We start from the raw sequence: 22,106 nt of genomic DNA, 5'->3' as shown, positions 1-22,106 counted from the left end.
TGCCTGTGGGACAGAACCACTGCTATGTCCTTGGACTTCCATTCACAGCTGCTGCTGACCATTGTTGGGGAGTTGGACTACAGCTTGTCAATCATCAACAAATTCCCTATTATATAGAGACTACCCTGTGACTCTAGAGAGCCCTGACTAATAAAGTAGGATATAGCGCCCTTTGGCTATATGACCAGGAATGGTACTGCTGTCACTCATTTTTCTTAATCCTTCCTTACCTTGTCTATCAAGATATTGCTAGCACTCTCTCCTCTCACCTAGATCCTATGGCCATTTGAATAAAACCAACACTTAAATAATGATAGCAATTGCTGACGTTTACTGAGGTCTTAAAACATGTCAATTATCATAAGCATTTGACAATACAATATGCCTCACTACATTTCACGGAAGTTCATCTTTCTTACAAGCAATGAGGGGGTCACTGGACCCTGTTTACCCAGATGGCTGCTCTTATATCATTTCCAGTAACGCAAAGCATTAACACCCTGAACAGAGGCAGAGGGCAAAGGGAAACTTCCAGTTTCCTCCATTATCTTTGATTCCACTTCTAAAGGATCAATATTTTGTTGACTTCGAGATCCACAAAAGCATGGACATTGCCTGCTGTCACACATCACCCTGTCTGTGGAGCCTTATAGGTTGGAGAGACTTAGTGTAGACATGAATGAATGAATGAATGACCACAGTAGCAAATGTTTGCAGTAACAGTAACCAACTCCATGCATACATGGATTACTGACTATGCTACCCCAACGAGTTGTAACCCTGAAGCTTGAAGCTGAGAATCGCTACGATGGGAGATAAAAGTAGATCGAGATAATTCTGCGAAAAATCCATCTCTATGATGATAAAACACTTAATAATCGCTAACAGCTGTTACATCTTACCACATGCCAACTTGATGAGTTCTTCCCATACACCAGTGATTTCTTATGCTAACTCCATGGGGAGACAGATCATTATCTCCACTTAACGACAATGCAATCCAAGAGGAAGTTCAGTGTCTTGACCAAATGCACATGGTTGAGACTCTAGAGCCTATGCGAACACTCTTGGAAGAGAGAAGCGTGAGCGTCAACATAGACTCATCTGCCCTGTAAATAAACACCCAGCCACCCAAGAGACTCATCAAGAAGGCTGACCTCCTGCGCAGATAGTTTCCCAGAATGTGCACCGCTGAGAGCTGGAAGCAAATTGACAAATATCAGAGTCTGAGTCTACTGCCTCTGTCCAGGGTATTGAATGTTTCACACCACTAGAAACGGAGAGCCGCCACCTTGGTAGCAGGGTCTAGCAGGCTCTTCGCTGCTTGTAAGAAAGATGAGCTTCCATAAAAAGTATAGAGAGGCATGTTATATTATCAACTGTTTATGATGACTGATATGCTGCAAGAACTCAATAAATGTCGGCGATTACTATCATTATTTAAATGTTGATTTTATTGAACCGCTTGCTTGATGGGAAACTTTTATCTTCTACAATAATGATTCTCAGCTTCTGTTTCAGAGTACCCTGATGCATGGCAGTTATCTATGAGATGTGCCATATGTAATTGATTACTGTTAATAAAAGCCAGAGGTTTGTTAATGGGTTCACTCAGTCCAAAGAATATTTACCACATCTCCAATCTGATATGTCACATCCTACTCTGGTCGTTGGAGGTGCCATGATGAAACAAGACAGACAGGGTTCACTGAGCCACACATTCACTGAGCTCACCGTTCAGGGGGAGGACAGATGCTAATGAAATAGTCACACTACAAATATGAACATGGAAGTAGGTAAGTTGATGATAAAGTTAAGATTGGTTTAAAGCACAAAGGGATGAGGTTGTCCAGGGTGATGGCAGGCACAGGCTGAGCATGTGTATCATAGGCAATGGCTTAATGTATGTGCAGTGTCACTGAGAACTACACTAAGGCGAGAACCTAGCAAGCAGGGACCAGCTAAGTAAAAGTTCTTTTCAATATTATAATCACCATTCAAGAAAAGATTTATGTGATAAACTTCTCAGGGAGCCAATAAGAAGACAAGTGAAGCAAGTTTTCACCTAGCCTCTTGGTCCTGAGAAAGCTCTATAAGCATATTACCAGTAATGATGATGCACTGCGGCCAGGCAATCCTGTGGAGAAGGTCACCACCGCCTGTTTTAGAAGACTCTTGCTGAGGTTTGGTCTTTTGCTATGTACTGTAATGCTAAATACTGGTCCCACGAGGCCTGCTTAACGCAGAGATGAGGGAACCTTCATATAGACCCAAGTGATGCTATGTAAGCTTGGCCCCCAAGTTATCCCTGATCGGTGGATAAAGATGCCTAAAGTCTATAGCTAGGCATAAGAGAGATAAGCAGATAAGTGGGGTGGGGAGTGGGGTGTTCCTGGACTTGGGTCGGAGGCAGGGACTACGAGAAGGAAGAAGGAAGAAAGCAGAGAGAAGAGAGATACCATGAGGTAGGCATGTTATGGAAACATGGCCATGAGGGCTGTCCAATTGAAGTTCAGAACAGCCCAGATGAAACATAGCAAGTTACAACTTATGGTTATTGATAGGGAAGTAGACATAATAGCATGGTAGATAGATATAACCCCAGCTCTAGTGCACCGAAGTCTTATTATAAATGTAAAAGTCGTATAGCTTTTATGTGGGAACTGAATGATCAAAGATGGTATAGAAACCCTAATTTGAGATTCAATATTTACAACAGACCCTGGATCGGGTGAAACCACATGAACTCAGCTTGCCTAGAGTTAATATATGTAAGTGAAATTTTGCTTAGAATGCCTTCAGCTAACACCAAATTTGACTTAACCTACTTAACTTCCTAGCGCGTGTGAATTGGAAGAAACTGCTACTAATTAAACTAGCTACTACATAAACGGATTCTAGAATCAATCATTTGGAGTAATAGAGAACCTATACCCTGCATCTGCAGCAGAACAGACAGCGCACAGTTGGGCCTCTTACAGGAATTCCTCTCAAAGTCAACAAAATGTCGGGAAGCTGGCATGCCCACAACGGTATCAATATGCTCTGAGGCTAACACGCTCGCCCTGAGCTGAGAGATCGCCTGTGATCTCCCCTACCACCATCCCACCTCCAAGAGCTAAAGAGGCTTTCTGACATCATCACTGTGAGGTCGACTTTGTCTGGCCCTAAACAGCTGATGCTTCCCAGGCCCCTATGAGACAGAGTCATGGTGAGCACAGCAGTACTCTTCTTAAAGTATGCCTTGCACTTCATTCAAGTTGCACACAAATCGTCTTGGTAAATGCGGGTTCAAAGAAGGAGTAACTCCCAATACTCTACAGTACAATGAAATCACTGTGGCAGACATCAACTAACCGGCTATTTTTAAATAACCAGCCAAAAGAATTGTGCATGTTCTCAATACAAATAACTACTAAAAATGTAAGGAAATAGGTATATCACAGATTTTGACCTTGACATATCATGTACATGCATTAAAATATCATACTGGGGACTGGAGAGATGGTCCAATAGGTTAAGTACCCACCACATACACATAGGGACCTTAATTTGGCTTCTCAGCTCTTAGGTGATGTGCACCTGTAACCCTGGTGCTAGGGAGCAAAGCCAGGAAGATCCTTGACACTTATCAGCCATCCAGTAACCAATCGGTAAGCTTTAGACTCAAGGAGAGATGTCCCTAAAAAAAACTAAGGTGAAAAGAGATAAAGGAGAGGACCCAGACTTAACTTCTGGCCTGTTGGCCTACATAAACACACACATGTACTTGCACATGTGCATACACACACATACACACACACACAAACACACACACAAGCATATATATATATATGACAGAATAGCGCTGTCTAGGAGCAATAGAGGATTAACATGAGGGGAAGGTAGAGGGCACAAACCATGGGGGAATATGCTCAATGTAGAATATATACTAAGATGTTCAGTGAAATAAAGTTTTTACATTCTATACCTGGTCTCATATGACAGACAGGTCAGAGCTGCATGCAAGGACACTGAAAAATGTTATATGAAATTATCTTCAAACTCTATGTAAGAAGTCTGAGTGAAATATAAACAAAAAACAAGCTCAAATCCAAAACACTTCTGGTCCCAAGCATCTGTGATGAGGGCTACTTTATCTACACCCTTAGGAAAACAGCGATGACCAGACAAGTGTTTTGTGCTATGAATGTTTATTCACAGAAGACCTAATCTTATAATACAGAAAGAAATCCTGCTGCCCTCCATCACCCCCAGAAGTTAAATGTTACAAGAAACAGGAAAGGAAGGAAGAGGGAAAGAGGGAGGAAGACAAGGTAAAGGTGGTGACTAAAAGGCAAAGCAGTGAGGCAGAAACACATCCGGGTGCCTTTGAGCTGTCAATCACATCTGAATCTCTCTCATCCTAGACGAGCAACAGGAACATCTCTTCTCAGTAAGCAGTGGCCTGGAAAGACCTTGAGAATGCACTGCTTCCTCTAATTCCAAAGGAAAAGCAGAAACCTCTCAGTCAAGAACGGTAGCTCCCACCTTAACCAAGTCACCACAAGTCCTGTGACACATTACAAGAGGAAAACCAACCTCATTCTTGCCAAAAAAAAAGAAATGATTTGATCACAAGAAAATGTCAGAAATAAATTGAGCTTTTTCTGCAAAGTGACTGGCCATATGCTTCGGTCCTGTCAAGCCCTGAAAGACAGGAACGTCTGAGAGACTGTCACATCCTGAGCATGAGAAACAGTGACTAAATGTAATGTGGGATCCTGGGGGAGGGTCTAGAGTGGTGGAGGACAGATCTCAGTGGGAAAGGTAAATTAAAATAAACTACATAGTGTGGTGAATAATCACGCTATCCTAACTTCTTGGTTTTTACAATTTGAGTGGTTACATAAGATGTTATTATTGGAGTTAAGCTCAGTGTGGGAGACACACGGATGCTCTGTAAATTTCCGAAACTTCCCTCTAAATCTAAAATAAGACCAAGGAAAAGGCTTAAAATAAATAAATAAATTACTGCATCCCCGGCTCAGCGATAGAGTCCACTGGAGATGTCGTCAATTCTCTCCTCACCTGAAGAAGAAAAGGCTGGGTGCTCCACGCACCTTCTCTTGGATCTGGATTTTTCTCACACTTGAGTGGACCAGCTCACCTGGACTCTGGTTGTGATGTCCACCTGCCACATGCTTATGGGAAAGCAAAGCTCAAGGCGGGCAGTTGTGGGGGTTGGGGAGACAGCTCTGTACTGAGAGCACTTGCTACACAAGCCTGAGACCCTGAGTATGAGTGCCAGCACCCATGTAAAAAGGCCAGCTGTGGCCACATGTACCTGAGTGTCGCCACTGTGAGGCACGGCAATGGGAGCGCTGCTGGAGACTGCTGGCTGTCATGCTAGAGCCGGAGTCAATGACAGACCCTGTCTCAAAGAATAAGGTGGAGAGTGACAAAGTACACTTCCTGCAACTTCCTCATGGGTGCACATCTGTGCACATACACCACCTACACCTGCATACACATGCACGCACACGCACACACACGCACGCGCACACACACACACACACACACACATACACACACCCCATAGACACACAAACACAGACCAAAATTGAACCAGAAAGAAAAGAATTATTTAGAAACGCATTAGTCACAACATGAGAAAGAAATGTAAGGCTCTTCTAGCCTTCATGAGATTGAATGGGTACCTGAGAACAAGAAGAGTCTGAAGTCATGCGAGCACCAAAGTCATTACATCATAGGTTACTAGTGAAGTTGAACCAAAGACAATCCTCCTCCATCCATCTCAGGACAGACAGCAAGCCCACAAAGCCCCTTGATTCATTCTCAAAATGTGACCAGGAAGATGAGTCCTTCTATCAGTCGCTATGGTAGCAACATAACTCAGGGCTTTCTCACTATTAATTCTTTCTTTAGCCTCTGGTGTTTGCAAGTGGAATGTCAAATATGACTGATTCCAATAGACATTCTAAAAATAGAAATAGGGGCTAAAATACTTCTCAAAAAATAAAATCAAGCAATGTCTACTGGCGTGAAAACAGAAAGTATAGTGCCTCCTAATAGTTACATTAATAATAGTAATTAACAATTACCGGGTACCAAGTGTATGACATATATTGTTCCAAGATCTCTGACTAGGAACATTAGATAGAAATTATACATAATTCATGGATACAGAAACCACAATTCAAAAATATACAGTGACTAACCCTGATACCACCTGACCTAACACTACACATGCTCTTCTGTTCCACAGCACTGTACCTAAGTCATGGTGTCAACTGCCGAGTTGGTGACAGTAGGAGAGGCTGAGGCTGCTGGCATTCTTCAGCAGAGACAAAAGTGCTACAAGCCAACCTTGGGGCAGAGACGCTTTTACTGAACAAAGCCAATCGCAGCAGATGATTGTAACCAACCCAGAACTTCTTAGCACCTCAATGCCTTGCCTGGAAAAGAGTGTGATTCTAAAAGTAAGAAACATGTGAATTTGGCTTGGGAGAGCTGCTTGCTCGTTTACCAGCAGCTACACACACTTGTAGTCACATCATCAAGCTAGATTCATTTCCTGATATATGTGTGAATATGTGTGTGTATAATATACATCTGAACATATATAATACAATTTTACATATATAATACTACATATGTGTATATATAAAGTATAATGCTATGTGTTTATTGTATACATATATAATGTATGTAAATATAATATAAATATTAAATATATATATATTAAATTTCTTTATCCACTGTGATGGTCAATATCAACTGTCAACTTGACAGAATCTAGAATGAACAAAGGAACAGGCCTCTGACTCTGAACATGTTTGGGAGAGATTACTGAGATTGGGTTAACCGAAGTGGGAAGATTCACCTCAATTGTGAGGAGCACCATCCTATGGATTGGGGTCCTAGACTTGAATAAAAAGGAACAGAGAGCTGAGAACTATCATCCACTGCTCTCTTCTTCCTGAATGGAGATGCAGTGTGACCAACTTGACCTCCTGTCCCTGCTGCAAAGCTTCCCTGACAAACGCCATGCCCTTCCTACCATGATGGAATGGGGCCCTTCCTCCCCTCAAATGGTTCATTGCTGGGTCACAACAATGAAGAATGTTGCTGATGCATTCACCCCCCACGTTGCTAAGCACCTGGGATGACATCACCCTTTAGCTACTGTGAACACAATAAGCCAATGCATGCCAGTCATTAGTAGGCTGACGTTAGGCCCTTTGGATACCTATCCAGAGGTCAGGTAGCTGCAGGGGAAGGGACAGAGTCTTGTTACCTTGTCCAAGATTTCTACGTTGGTCTGACCATAAAAGAAAAAGTAAAATCCTATCTTTGCAGCAAAATCAATTTAATTGGAGAAATTATTTTGTGAAATAAGTCAGAGAGAGAGAGAAAGAGAGAGAGAGAGAGAGAGAGAGAGAGAGAGAGAGAAGAGAGAGAGAAATAGTACATGTTCTCTCTGTGTATTTTTAAGTACATTTTTATGGCTAAGTAAGATTTGATCACTTTAGCTCAACATAGCAACCTTGGGAAAGACAGCAAGAACCTAGCGTCCTCCCACACACAACAAAATAAAGCCTACCATCTACCCTACGTCTGAGGATGCATTTAAAGGAAATAGAGTTGACAAACCAGAGACCATCATGGTAATGCTTACTGTAGCAGGATTCGGAAAGCCCGGAATAGTAGCTAGTAGACATTGGGAAGAAGAGTCCACAGGTATGTGCAGAAGGATGGGTGCGTACTTGCATATGTATGACTATCATGCAGCAAACACACTCGCGAGTGTATATGATTAAAACGTGTTAACCTATGCTCACTGGTGTACTTAATTAAAACGTGTTAACTTTTAAAGAATTAACATCCAAAATGACACTCTCCGGTCTCTACCGATGCCCACCATCTCCTGTATGCAAAGGTCAAGAAGACAGGCACAAGCAAATTTAAGCTGTATCTACCAAATGCACAGACAGACTCCCATCAAAGCTTTTTCTTGTTTTATAGTGAGAACTTACAGGGGACCTAACTTCAGAGTCTGTCTTTGAATAATTTTTCTGGATGGATGTCAATTTTCCAAAGAGTTTTTTTTTTCATCAGAACTCTGAAAACAAAAACTAGTTTCTCTGAGAATTCCCACCCACATGCACAGAGGAGCAGAGTTCAGCAAACACCCAAAAGACTGTGGAGGCAGAAAAGGTCGCCTTCCCCAGAGTGTACCTGCTCTCCTTCCTCTTGTACTCAAGCCACAGTGAAGTGCATGGCCACCCAGAAAGAAGGCTATCGTTGCCCTCATATCTTTGCAACCGTGTGTGGCAACCATGTCTGGTCATCCAGCCAATAAAGCAGAAATAAAATTATGTGTGCAAGGGACAATCTCTACTCAGTGGTTCTCCTTCGGGCAGGTTCAGCAGATGTAAGAGAGTGAACCGGGACGACTCGGGAGTGGTCAGAATGTACCACACCAGAAACTTCAGAAGAGCCTGGACCTCAACCCTGTGAAATTGTCTCCCGAATTCCAGCTGCCTCACGTGAGCAAGTTACACGTTCCTCCTTTCACAAACACTGTTACTGCGGTCCTCAGTCCAGCAGCCATCCTGCATCTGATAATCATGCACTGCTTGGGTGCAGTGACTTTGCATGAACCTCGTCGTGCCTTCCAGCTCTACAGGGATGACCGTGTACCTCTGTAATCTTTTTTCACTGACTTTTTATTCACTTTTGTTAAATTAGCATCTGAAGTAGAAGTTTTTGTTATGGCACTTTCATATGTAGTCTATTTTGTTTCTTCCTCTTTCTACTCCTCCCCCCCCCATCCCCTTGCCCCCCTTTTGCTGGCTCCACCCCTTCTCCCTCTATACCACTTCTGTTTCATATCACATACAGTCTATTGATTGCTTCTGACTGCCCCCCACTCTTCCTTAAGACTATTTTTTCTTGTCACAGGGGCCCCTACATATGCACAGAAAGAGGAGGGAGAAGATAGATACAACAATATGTAGATGGATAAGCATGATAGATATACACATATGTGTGTATATAGTTAGATACATATAAATGATACATAAGATGATAAATATACAATGATAAGGTTGAATGTATTAATAGGCAGGTAGATATATACATATATATATACACACACAGATATATAGATTCATAGATATAGAAACACATAGATAAAGAGATAAAATCTTAGATCTACAAATAGGGAAAAACACATAATTTTTGTCTTTCTGTGTCTTGGATGTTTGTCTTGCCTTTTCAAAAGGGTGCATACAGCATAGCTGCTTTGCCTTGATTCTCCTAGTTGTCCCTAAGATGCTTTTGTTAGAGTTACCTTGGTACTTATCTCAGCCCAACATCGCTGGCCCAAATTTAAAGCATTTGCCCCAAATTGTCATCTTAAAGCATGTGGCTCTGTGTTCTGTGCTTGTGGCCCACTGGGATACTGTGGCCCTGTGGATACTGGGGTTTCCGGTCTTCTTGCAGACATACTGTTGCAGCATCTCTCCCACATAGCTCCAGATGATTCCTCACAACCTTTCTCTACTTCTCTTTCCAGATCAAAATCAACCCTTTCAAGCTTGCTTCCTCACCCTGGAAAGGTCTCTTATTCATTCATCACGTTCATTGCTTCACAATGTCAAGCTCTTTGGGCAGAGCATGAGCACTGGGCTCACAACGTCCTGGCCTCCTCTGACCATCCTTCCTGCTTCGGGTCAGCGTTTCCCTCCCCTTTGCATCTAGAAGAGCTGTTCCCTGAGCTGGATAGGCTCATTCCTGGGCTATTATAGCCCCCCAGGGCTTTGCAACCATGTGTGGTCACATGACCAGGTTCCAGCCAATAAAACAGCTACTCACACCCACCTTCAGGACTCAGGTTCAGCATCCACTCACGTAACTGAAAACGATTAACAGAGTTAACTGTTCCTGACAGAAGGAACTATGACACATTGCCTGAAAATCCAGCCCTGTCATCCTCATGATACTCAAGAAGCCACCAACTCTTCTCTGATCTGACCACACCCACAGGCCCCTGGTGTCCCTATTCTAGCAAAATGTTCATCTTCAAATCAGAAAGCTCGGCTCATCAGCTCCATGAGTGTGTGTGCTGAGCATTTATGACAGGCTGTGTCCTGCCAGGGCATACAGGCCTTGTTGCTGATCACTTCTCTAGCTGTACTCTCCATGTTTGGTCTCTCCCTGTGAGGACATGACACTTACGACTCAGGTGCCTCTGGGTTCTGACTGTGCCATTGAAGCCATCCATTCTCTAAGCATGCCTCTTCAACGTCTGCAGATTCCCCGCAGCCTCTCTGCCCATTATGTTGCTCAGTAACCTGGCCCACTGCTGTTCCCTCTGCTCCAGGCTGTCCTCCTCTGCCCCCTCTTCTCTGGGTCCCATCATCCACAAAAGGACTTACTTCCTCCATGCCTGACTTGAGGACACCCATTAACCCTGACTATGCAGAGTGGCCTAATTAAGCTTTTTAACATCCTTGGAAGAAACATCTTAGGGGAAAAACGCAGCAAGATAGAAAAATACCTACCCTATTACTACCAACTGACTACCTAGTGGAAGTAAGGGAGCTGCCCTCTGCTCCTCACTTTGGGGTAAATAAGAGTTCATTGAGCCTTTTCCTCATTTGGTCAACAACGTTACCCAATAACACACAAATGTCCAGACTTAGCAATGTAAAGGCCAGGCTGAACCTTTTGGTATGTAAGTTATTACTGCCCTTTAACAAAAAACCTTTGAACATTATCTCATTTTAAAGGTCTAGTTGCTGCCCCTCAACTAAAATTCCAAAGTACCACAGTGAGGAAGAAGCTCCAAGTGGGGATGTAACTGCACCCTGGGGTTGACATATTACATATTATAGATCAGATACTACACATTACATTTGCATATATTACAGTTGGACATATTACAACCACAGTAAGTCTTTCGGAGACAGACATTATTGGCCTACGACTGACTCAAGATGTGTTACTATCCCTCTGTCAGCATGTGAAACTCCCACAATCTTCAGACAACCTGGTTAGGAGCTGGTTATAGTACACAGCAGTGAAGCCACCGCCCCTCCCCAAACATATCATAGTATACTCAAGCTCAATCAGGCACTTGACACTTTGTTCTGCATTATAAACCTGAGTGCAAGAGATTACGTAGTATGTACATCCCAAACGGCTGGGGAGCAGTCTGCATCCCACAAGCCCCGGGAAGATGGAGAAGAGAGGAGAATGGAATAATGTATCCCGCTTTGCCTAGAAGCACCCTCATCCCTTCTGTCAGCTCGCACTGCATCCACCTGAAAAACTTATTTAGATTTGTCTATTTTCATTTTATGTACACTGGTATTTTGCTTGTATGCCTGTCTGTGTACCATGTACATGCCTGTAGCCCACAGAAGTCAGAAGAGGGCATGAGATCCTCTACAACTGACAGTCTAGTCATAGACAGTCACGAGCCATCCTGTGAGTGCTGAGAATTAAACCCAGGTCCTCTGAGCCAGCCCCCAAAACCCTTACTCGGGCTTTGAGTTAAAGTTTAAATGCTACTTTTTCTATGAATTCCCCCCACCCCTGACTTTTCCTACAACAGTTACTGGCTTCCTTCTGATTTCAATAGAAGTTTCCTCTTGTGTATTTCTTTAATGGATGCAAATAGGACACCAAAAGGATATTCAAAGTGCTCGCGATGCAGCTGTGAACTCCACAAGTGAAGTCTCTATGCTTGCACTTCCTCTCTAATAGAAAAGAAGGTGGAAAACAAAACGTATTCCTTGTGTTAGATGGCGATAACACAGGATGTGTAGCACGAAGAAGCTTAACAGGATAAAACATGCCAGAGCAGAGAAAGAACTGCAGATGCAAGGGCTGTCAGGTGGGAAGGGGAACGGAGTGCCCTAAGGAGCTGTGAACACATAGATTTTCATGGAGGAAACTGCTGCCCTGGAGATCAGTCTTGCAGCAGAGACAAGACCGAGGTGGTCGTGCTTAGAAACCATTCAACCTTACTCTTTAATTGTTACACATAAAAGATATGCTGATAAACGTGAGACTACAACTACTGAGGTCCTCTAGTGTTGCTCCTATGTCTATGTGTTTGGGTCCGGTCACTGGAGCTTGACCCTGAAGAAGATGCTTACTCTTCCGCAGCTATGGCTGCAGCTCCTTATTTGATAGGGGATGGGGGAAGTCAGGGGGTGTTAGAGGGAAAAGAACAAGGAGAGAAATGGTATAAATAAAGTACTGAGATATTCTCAAAAATAAATCAAATTTAAATTTTTGGCCCATAGCTTTAAAAAACTAACAAACATGCATTGTACTCATAACCCAGAACATAGGATAAATTTATATTCTGTAATCTTTTTTTAAAAATGAGAAGAGAAAGAGGAGGAGGAAGAGGAATGGAAGTGGGAGTGGGAGGAGGTGGAGGAGGAGGAAGGAGGAGGTAGAAGGAAAGAAGGAAGGACAAAAGGAAGGAAGGAGAGAAAGAAAACAGGAAAGAAGGAAGGAAGGAAGGAAGGAAGGAGGGAGAGAGGAAGAAGAGAAAGAAAAAGGAAAGGAAGGAAGGAAGGAGACAGCCAGTGGAGCCAAGCTGAGAGACTGTACAGAAGGCGTAGGCAGTGCCCAGCTCACACAGAGGCTCAGAGCCAAAATCAGACAGTTGGGTCTTATACTGAGTTGTGGGAAGCCATCTACTATAGCTCATCTCTATAAAACACATCCCTGCTGCTGTAATTATTGATACATGTCTCCCTCAAGGGCACATCTCTATCTCTCCAGATCCAAGCATGGCGCCCACTTTATAAAAGGTATTTAATAACTTTTCAGAGATGGGAGGATGAGAACAAAACAAATAGATAGCCTTGATCTGGCCACACAGACCACACACACACACAGACCACACACACACACACACACACACACACACACACACACACACACACACACACCACACAGCATCCAGAATGCCTGTGACTTTCTCTAATCATGCTTGGGAAAGGGTCAGCCTCCTGAATTCTAACTCTACCTACACTTAGCCATGTGAGGCTTCCCTCAGAAACATCTCGTCTCCAGCGCAGGAACAAGCACCAGTCTAGTCATCCATAGAGCCATGGCTGAAAGGTCTGCTCAAAATTCCTATGACCAGAATTCCTAAGCCATCTAAACTGGCCTACAATCCAAGGTCCACTGCTGCGCTAGTATGCTCCGGGCCTTTATCGTATCCTCCAGAAATGCCTGCCCGTCTCCCTACACACTTCCAGAAAGGTGCTTAAGCTGCCAGGTCAATTCTATTTGTCCCTTAGGTACTATATAGTTAACATAGTGTCCCCAAGGCATTCTCAAAGATGAGAACTGAGATACTGCGGAATCCTGCAGTTGTGTACTTAGCACATTTTAAATCCTTTGCAAGAAGAAGACTCCCCGGAAGACTTTGTGAAACTTTCCTCAAGCTTCAGTGTGATGAACTCTCAAGGCTCGCTCCACCCCCACCCCCGTGACACATTTCCTCCAGCAAGGCTGCACCTCCCCTCAGTCACCCCAATCAGTGCTACCTACTGGGAGCCAAGTGTTCAGATCACTGATTCTACGGGTGACATTTCTCCTTCAAACTACCACGCCAGCCAACCTACCCACTCCTGGGCAACAAATTATCTTAGAAGAGGTCAGCTGTTTTATGTGTAACTTATATTCACAGAATGGGCAGCTCAGGAACGGTTTATCTCACTGGAACTTTTAGATAAGTTGAAATCTCCTCCAGCAACACAGGCACAGACACTGGTGTTGCCAGCTCTCTGTGCCTCCCTCCAAACCTTAACAAGTAGACGGGGCACTGCCCTCTGCGGAGCATGGGGCTGGGTGAGATGCTGGACACCCGAGCAGTATTTCAATAGACAAGCATCAGTCACCAAGGAAATGCTCTCCAGCAAGCTCACCACACTCTTCCAAGACTGATTATTTCTGAACTGAAACCTAAGGCCTCGAACCCATATCATATCTGCTGTACCTCTCGGTATTTTTCAGGATGTCATTCAATGACAGTATGTTAAGTAACCAACCCCAAGGCCCTGAATAATTTGATGATGATGATGATGATGAAGAGGAGGAGGAGGAAGAGGAAGAGGAGGAAGAAGAGGGGGAGGAAGAGGAGGAAGAAGAGGGAGAGGAGGAAGAGGAGGAGGAAGAGGAAGAAGAGGAGGAAGAGGAGGAAGAAGAGTAGGAGGAAGAGGAGGAAGAAGAGGAAGAGGAGGAAGAAGAGTAGGAGGAAGAGGAGGAAGAAGAGGAAGAGAAAGAGGAGGAGGAGGGGGAAGAAGAAGAGGAGGAGGAAGAGGAAGAGGAAGAGGAAGAGGAAGAAGAGGAGGAAGAGGAGGAAGAAGAGGAGGAGGAGGGGGAAGAAGAAGAGGAGGAGGATGAGGAAGAGGAAGAAGAGGAGGAAGAAGAGGAGGAGGGGGGGAAGAAGAAGAGGAGGAGGAAGAGGAGGAGAAGGAAGAGGAGGGAGAGGAGGAAGAGGAAGAAGAAGAAGAAACCTAATAATGCAAAAACATTTCAGGGTTAAAGGGCAGTGAAGCACACAGGCAAAGTCTGGGGAGGACCCAGATTCCTGGGTCTGATGCTCAGCTCCATCCTTTTGCTAGCAAGGTGACCCTTGACAGAGCAGATAACAATTTGTGCCGCAATTTCCTCGTCCTGGAATCGGAAATGTGAACTGAAGTCATCCCACACGTCCCTGTTAGACTCTCCGTCTCTCACACTTCACCTGGAGAAAAACACAGCCAGGTGGAGGGACAGTGTAGGGTTGTGGGTCCTGTGTCCATTCTGCCTCAGGAGAGGGACACTTGGGGAGACGTGACTCTGGAATTCTGACCGCACTTACCCCATGCTGTTGCCTCCGGGTGGGTTTGGGCCATAGGGAAGCCCCAGGACACTGCTCTGGGGTGGGAAAGCACAGTCTGAGGTGCAGGACAGCTGATCCGGCTCGGAGATCCCCATGCCTGCCCGCAGGCTGGAGCCATCTGGTTCTCAGGCTCTCGGACACCCACATGCCTTTGTGTGCGTGCAGTGAAAGAGCTGAGAATGGAGTACGGAGTCCACAGGCTGGATCTAGCCTGGGCGGAGGAGGAAAAGAGTTAAGGGAGAGTTCTGAGGCTTGAGCTTGACTTGGACTTGGCTCGGTGGCAGCTGTGGTTGGAAACACAGAGAGACCTTCTAAGGGAGATTGGATGGCAGCTCTATAGGTGAAGGCCTTCTTCATGCCTCCCCACAACAGACGGATATCGATGAAAAGAGGCAATCCGTGGCTTTGAGACATTTATTGTCATGGCGGAAGGTGGATGAGTAAAACCAGACCCCACTTCTCAGGGTGGGCCTGAGATTAAATACCTTTTGCAGGAAGGAATGTCCGGGTCTCTACCTCATTAAAATGGAGATCTGTCTTGACCCTGCATGCCCAAAAGTCACATCTCTACATGTGAAGGGACTTGGGGTGTTGTCCATACGTAACTGATAGCCACAAATCTATGAGGGTCTGCAGCTAGTGACAGGGGCCTGGTAGGCAGGAACAGGCGAAGCGCCTATTGTCCCTTCAGGGTTTCCAGGGTTTCTAGTCTTAGCTCAATCTGGAACCAGGCTGCCTTTCAGAATCACACAGGACAGAGTGCGCCTGGAGGTTTGTGGGAAGCCTGGGGGATTGTGGGAAGCCATCTACAAAACGTTGAAAACCCACGGTGTGTAGAGCCCCCTGCACTGAGCAGTTTCTTGGCCCCTGTGTTTATTTTCTCCTTTCTCAGTATGAAGAGCATCTACCCCTAACTATGACTCTACAACTAGACTCTTCCTTTCATTGCAACAAAACTGCACCTGCTGCATCATGTCCTCTGCAGAGCTCCCTAAGGGCCCCTGTCACCACAGCCACCTCTGCTCACCTCCTCCTGTTTGCAAAACACATCACCAGCTGTGCCACCTCCACAAAGAACCCACAACTCCAGGTAGGCAGCCAGGCCAGCCCTTACACTACTGAAGCAGGCTAGGAGTCCGAACTGTTTCTCTAGAAATAACTAACCCTTAAAGATTCTTTTACTCCCTTCTAATAAAGACAATAGCACATAATTTTACATGAATTAAAATAAAACTCCCATCAACTCCCGCTGGCTGGGCAGTGATGGGAGGCAAAGGAGAGGGGCTGGGCAGGGGGAGGGATACATCCATGTATTCACCAAGGGAAACCAGGAGGTTGGTTTTTGTTTGTTGGACAATGGTACCACTTGTAGATCAGGCTGGCCAAGAAGTCATTATGTAACCAAGGCTAGACTTGACCTTCTGAGTGCTCAGATGACAGGGAGGACCCACCACAACTAGCTATAAATCTTTAAAGTGATAGTGACTAATTCATTATTTGGAGGGGGAATAAAGCATGGTGACCACTCGTAGCATGTAGGACATCGGAACTGGCAGTTTCCATCTTTAGCCTTAAAACTCAATTTCTGCTTCTTAACAAGCCCCACATGGCTGCCTATCTCGGGAGAGGCAGAAGTTTCCATACATGTTCCTTTTGCCAGTCTTGCCTCAAAAGTGGTGCCCCATCCACCAGAGCCTTTTCTACCCTCCTACACCCTGAGTACCAACTACCTCTTAGCTAGCCCACCACTGTGCCACAGCCATCACTACACCCACATTACAGCCACCTTGCTGGGGATGAGGCCTTACATCTCTTGGGAAAGGAATGGCCAGTTCCTTCTCATAGTGCCGTATCTAACCCACAAGCAACCTAATCAACTAAAGAGAAAGGGGGAAGCCTAAAAATTCTAAAAATCAAATAAAACACGCTGAGCGTCCACTTGCTTTAAAAGACGTCTACCTAATCCCAGTTTCACAAACAGCAGAAGTGTTTTTTCACTTGCCAGGAAGGGTTTGGATGAGGGGATAAACTGTGCACACAACTGGTGCTCTATAAATGATTTTTTACCTGAAATAATATGGTACTCACTATGTGAACATCATACTCTACTCTGTGAAGCATCTCATACTGAGCCGTCAGGGCAGACTCTGCTGTGTCTCTCATTCAATCGTATTTCCCTTCCCACCATCAGTCAATAGAGCCCCACATAACCCAGCTCTCAGCTCCAGGCTGGATTCTGCCCCAGGACCTCTGAGTGTGTCATCGCCTCTCTCTGAGATGCTCATCTTTCTGACGTTTCTCATTGCTGTCTCCTTTACAGTCGTCTCATGTACCCTGTTCTCAAAGCCCTCTTCCCTCGCTCTTTTGCTTGGTTTTCTCCAATCCCTCAATGCCTTCCTTTCCTGTACCATTTACTATTAGATTTGAAATGGTTCCTATTTATAATCTGACACGTCCATGAGAACTCCCCCAAGGACACGCCCTCTGCATATCCTCCTCGCCTTTAAATACATCATCCGTGTACTTCACCCTCAGATAAGCAAGTGCCTGGAATAGATTAGCATCTGACAGATAATGTATGAGTTCTAACTTTTCAGGCACTAAGGAGAGCATGTCCATATAGTCTGCCTTATGTCTCATTATCACAGCCACTGTGTCCCCTTACCCCTGTACTGAGAGTCAGGGGTACATTCCATGACAGCTCAGCAAGCCGGGGATTTAATCTGGAACTCACCCCTGATGAGACTCACTTGCCCACATTTCTATCCCCAGAACCAACTGAGTGAATGAATGTCACTCAGTAATTCAAGTGCTTCACAACCACTAATTCCAAAGGGCTTCAAAAATGGCTTTTTAAAATTCTCTAAGAGAATTCCATTGAAGTTAAATGATTGTGTGCATAAATATTAATGAAATTGTGACTTTTATACTGAAAAAGTAAAGGTTAATGGCGACATTTGCTGTTTTTCCATTTCTCAAACACCAAGCAATCCAGAATCTAATATGCATACATGCAAGCATGAACAATCTGCCTGAGACATTATACTCTATTGCTATGATATGTCCTATCTTCAATTAAGGTCAAAAGTCATCCGAACAGCTTCATTTCTTCCCACAAAGATTTAAATCTTACTTAATTGGTGTGTTCCAGAAAACCTCATTTTCTTGACAGCAAGCCCTTCCATCCATTTGCATTTCTGCATGAAAATTGCTGCTTTCCCAAGACACCATGGCCTCCCTACCCTTCCTCCTTCTATTCAAACACATACCCTTTAGTCTACACTCCACCAAGTACACAATAAGAACAATGGAAGCCCAGCATCCCCGTGTCTGGTTATCTGACATTTGGAAGCGTCTCTAGAAGATACACATTTTCATCTTCTGACGTTTAACCTTCCTCAGTGAGAAATTTCCATCAGGAGACAGATGGCTCCATTTATTGGATGAGAGTATATGACTTTCTTTATTATACTTTGGCTGTTTTCTATGGTTTTAGTTCTAACTAAAGACCTGAGCAAAATAAACACTGGAAGCAAAACTGTGTGGCACACACACAGAACTGTGACTTGGAGGAAAGGACATCCACCACTTCCACTCAGAGAACTTTACAGTGGTCCAAAGAGGAATCCTGGGCATCACCCTTGAGTACATCCAGTCCCATCCTGAAGGCCCATCTTCTCAGCAGCTGTACTCCACAGCCAGCCTGGGCTAACACTCCTTCTTGTCTGAGTTGTAGATTCTATAAGCAACCTCTTTACTGTATTTCTGCCACAGTTTGCCCTCTCCATGCCATTCTCCCTGAAACATCTCAGGAAACCTTTAAATTACACACCAAATCATGTCAAACTTCTACTACAGCAAGAAGACCAGGTCTGTTCATCTCATTCATGAACAGGCATCATGCCTGCCCCTCCAGACTCACTGTTGGTCCCTGACCCTACTCCCCACTCTCCAGTAACACAAGGCATGCCCTGTTTCGAGCGATCCACAAACTCTTGTCTCTCACTTCCTCACTCAAGCTTCCTCCAGAACACTGTCCCATCCCTGCTTTCCTGGCTAAGTTATCCTGAATTCTCTATTAGGCTGTCATAAATGGCTCCTAGTGTGAGACTCAACAACTCATTTGGGTACCCTGCTCACCTCTCCCCCCCCTCTCTCTCTCTTTCCCTCCCTCCCTCTCTCCCTCTCCCTCTCCCTCTCCCCCTCTCTCTCTTTCCTCTAACCATATTGTTTCTCTAATGGACTAATAGCTTGGAATCCATCACTACATGGTCTTTGCCTTAATATCACTGATACCTCCTAGATATGCTGTTCAAGAGGCTACCCTCTGTCTAGTTCTGAACCAAAGGACTCTCCACAAACTGTGTGTGTTTGAAATGTGGAGGCAAGTTTGTGTGGCTCAAACGTCAAGAAACCAGGCTTCTCCCTCCCTCCCCACATGGAAATAACTTAACAATAAAAATCATATACCTTTTAAATAACATAAGCCTTATGCCTTATGCCGTATCTCATGGCAAGAACTCCACATTTTAGTTTAGGGACGTTCAGCTTACAGACTTGTACTGTCAACTGCCCTGCAGAAAGGCTTCTCCTGGGCTGGCTTTAACAAGTACTTGAACACACTCTAGACTTCCCCTTTTCTCTTCTAAACTCTGTTCTGACACTTTTAAACAAATTATCTGGAAAACAATTTAAGCTATTTTTTTTTTGGTTCTTTTTTTCGGAGCTGGGGACCGAACCCAGGGCCTTGCGCTTCCTAGGTAAGCGCTCTACCACTGAGCTAAATCCCCAGCCCAATTTAAGCTATTTTATTAAATCATCTGTACTAAGAAAGGTCACTCTGCTGCTTAGGCATTGCAATGTGAATCCTGTCTAGAAAAACCACTACTGTGTATTACCCCTGCAGCCCTCTTATAAAACCCTAAAGAAAATTTTATCTAAAGGGACCAATCTCTACCATCGTCCCTTCTGAGGAACATGGGGTTAGAAAATAGCAAAAGAAGCCACAAGGGAAGGAAAGGAAAATATATTGAGTCCCATGGGTACCAACCATGGGAGGGCTTGCTCTCAAATGCTCTTTTGAATTCTTCACAGAATCCACCCCACATTTATCACACACACCCTTTCCATGGAAGGGTAGTGCAGTGGTCATGAATTACAGACAACTCTTCAAACTCACTTGTCAAGTAACTGACAAAGCCAGAAACAAAACCTAGCATCATTGTGCAAAGTCCTTCCCACAAGGAGAAAACTAGGATGCCAAATCTCATAGTATCTATCCCACAAGAAGCTTTGTCCTAGATCACAGATTTGTTTCCTATCTAATTACTCTTGGATGTAACTTTACCTACAATTTAGAGATAGAATTGAAAAACAAAGATTTACCATTGCATTGTATAGAGTTTCATGTACAGGTAGAGTGTTCAGTTAGATTTACCATCTGTATGAATTAAGATTTCTATTTTAACAAAGTTCTATATTAACACATTTGAATTAGAAAAAATAAACATTAAGTCTTCAACACCGCTAATACAGTTCAGCAAGACAAGTTCATCCCTGTTGCTATCCAGTGTGCTCTGTTAGTACTACAGGAAAACAAAACAAAACCCATCACCTTTAAAACACATGTTAGAAGAACAAGAATGTCTGTCTCATTACACAAAGGAGCCTGTCTCAATTGCTCCCTCCAGGAACATTTTCAACAGCCTTATGGTTAAGTTTTCGATCTCATTGTATCTACCTACTTAAGTTATCCATGGGAATTCAATTGACTCAGTTACCTTGATGTTTCCAGATATTACATTGCCAAGAAGTTGACTCCCAGTGGAAGGCATCTCGGACCCCCACTGGTTGCTGATTCTCCGAAAGGGAGAGGTGTCCTGCCTGTGAGCCACTGAGCGAACATTCCTGCCGATAACTCATAGTAGCGAGCAGTTCCAAAGACACTCGGCACATTCATTTTCACAGCAGTAAGCGAGGTTTCTGTGGTGGGTGGCTTCCACAAGCAGGTGGATGGTTGGGTCATGTGGTGTGCAGAAAGGCTGCACAGGGTTGAGACCCAGAACTCTGCTCCCTCACTGTGCTTCATCCCACAACAAACAGGTAACATCAAACTGGTCATTGACTACCACCAGTCGTTTCTGGGTGATAGCCATCATTTTCCTTTAACTGCTGAGCTAGAATAACATGACCGTTGTCCTGTTTGGACCATGCTTTGCATTCTACCTCCACCTCAATAACATTATCACCACCACTACTGCATCACCATCACCACCATCATCACCACCACCACCACCACCATCACCACCACCACCATCACCATCACCACCATCACCACCACCACCACCATCACCACCACCACCATCACCACCATCATCACCACCACCACCACCACCACCACCACCATCACCACCACCATCACCACCACCACCATCACCACCACCACCATCACCACCATCATCACCACCACCACCACCACCATCACCACCACCACCATCACCACCACCACCATCACCACCACCACCACCACCACCATCATCACCACCACCACCACCACCATCACCACCACCACCACCATCACCACCACCACCACCACCATCACCACCACCACCATCACCACCACCACCACCATCATCATCACCACCACCACCATCCCTACCAGCATCACTGTCACCACCAGCCTCACAAAACAAAGCCAAAGGGTGAGAGTGGAAATGGGACAGAAGTAAGAGAGAAGACACACAGAATAATCAGAATGCATAATGGGCCATGGTGGTGCAAATCTTTAAGCCAAGTATTGAGGAGGCAAAGGCAGGAGGATCTCTGAGTCTGAGGCCAATTGGTCTACACAGAACCCAAACCAACAAGTGCTACAATATAAGGCCATGTCTCGATATGAAAAAATTAAAAATGCATTATATACATGTGTAAAATTTTCAAGAACCAGATTTAATTAAGGTTTTATGAAGTTGTTTTTAAAAAGAAAAAAAATACTTCAGCAAACTCCAAAAGCTGTACAGCACATATTTTATGTCTTCAATTAGCAATAAAGCCAGAAATCACCCATTAAGTACTTTTTATTTAATCACTTTGGATGCTTCATTCCTTCAACTGGGGTCAAAGACGAAGCCAAAGTGAAATTAAGAACCCAAAATAAGGGCAGGAAAGGAAGACACGATAG

At 44.4% G+C, this 22,106-nt stretch overlaps 1 protein-coding gene and 1 long non-coding RNA gene across 9 annotated transcripts in view; one reads left to right on the top strand and one right to left on the bottom strand.

Annotated features, from left to right (window-relative positions):
* Nucleotides 1–22,106, bottom strand: part of Nell1 (neural EGFL like 1) — an 864,397-nt gene that overhangs the window by 735,247 nt on the left and 107,044 nt on the right.
* LOC120097222 (uncharacterized) lies at nt 7,196–9,887 on the top strand. 2 transcript variants are annotated; one of them, XR_005494456.2, is made up of 3 exons: nt 7,196–7,743; nt 8,427–8,552; nt 9,584–9,887. It is a non-coding gene; the product is annotated as an uncharacterized LOC120097222 (long non-coding RNA). The 2 variants fall into 2 exon arrangements; XR_010060058.1 differs by lacking the exon at nt 9,584–9,887 and having other exon boundaries at nt 8,427–8,789.

This window comes from Rattus norvegicus, chromosome 1, assembly GCF_036323735.1.
Source record: "Rattus norvegicus strain BN/NHsdMcwi chromosome 1, GRCr8, whole genome shotgun sequence".
Classification (NCBI taxonomy): domain Eukaryota; kingdom Metazoa; phylum Chordata; class Mammalia; order Rodentia; family Muridae; genus Rattus; species Rattus norvegicus.
This window is presented reverse-complemented; position numbering and strand designations above follow the sequence as displayed.